Below are 570 nucleotides of genomic sequence, written 5' to 3' on the forward strand. Positions count from 1 at the left end.
ATGCACATGGTGATGGGGAGGCACTGCTGCCCCCACCAAGTGTTGGCACACATCGGTCAGGTCACAACGGGCACGCCTCGAGCATCCCTGGTCCACCCCGGAACATGCCCTCCCGGAACGTGTCACTGCGGCTGCGGGACCTGCAGGAGAAAGACTCCAGGCCCTACCTCTATTCTGTCAGCTGTTGGTCCCCTAGATGTATTTAACCCGTCTTCCCTCCCCCAGTCCCTCCAGCTCCGTCATCCTGCCATCTTCGCGCTGTGGCCCACGTGGGGACCAACGTGACCCTGAGCTGCCAGTCCCCAAGGAGTAAGCCCACTGCCCAGTACCAGTGGGTGCGGTCACCCCCATCCTCCCAGGTTTTCTTTGCACCTGTTTTAGGTGAGGGAACTTCCAGAGACAACTGAAAGTGTGGCTGGGGTAGAGGAAAGATGAGGGCCAGAGGGACTGGGGGGCAAGGGGCAGCAATGCTGAAAAGCACTGTGGTGGGGGGCGGGGGAAGGAGGATGTGGGGAGGGGCGAAGAAGAGGCTGCCAGGCGCAGACAGGTGCTGAAGACCATGCCACACAA

This window comes from Bison bison, unplaced genomic scaffold, assembly GCF_000754665.1.
Source record: "Bison bison bison isolate TAMUID 2011002044 unplaced genomic scaffold, Bison_UMD1.0 scf7180017864506, whole genome shotgun sequence".
NCBI lineage: Eukaryota > Metazoa > Chordata > Mammalia > Artiodactyla > Bovidae > Bison > Bison bison.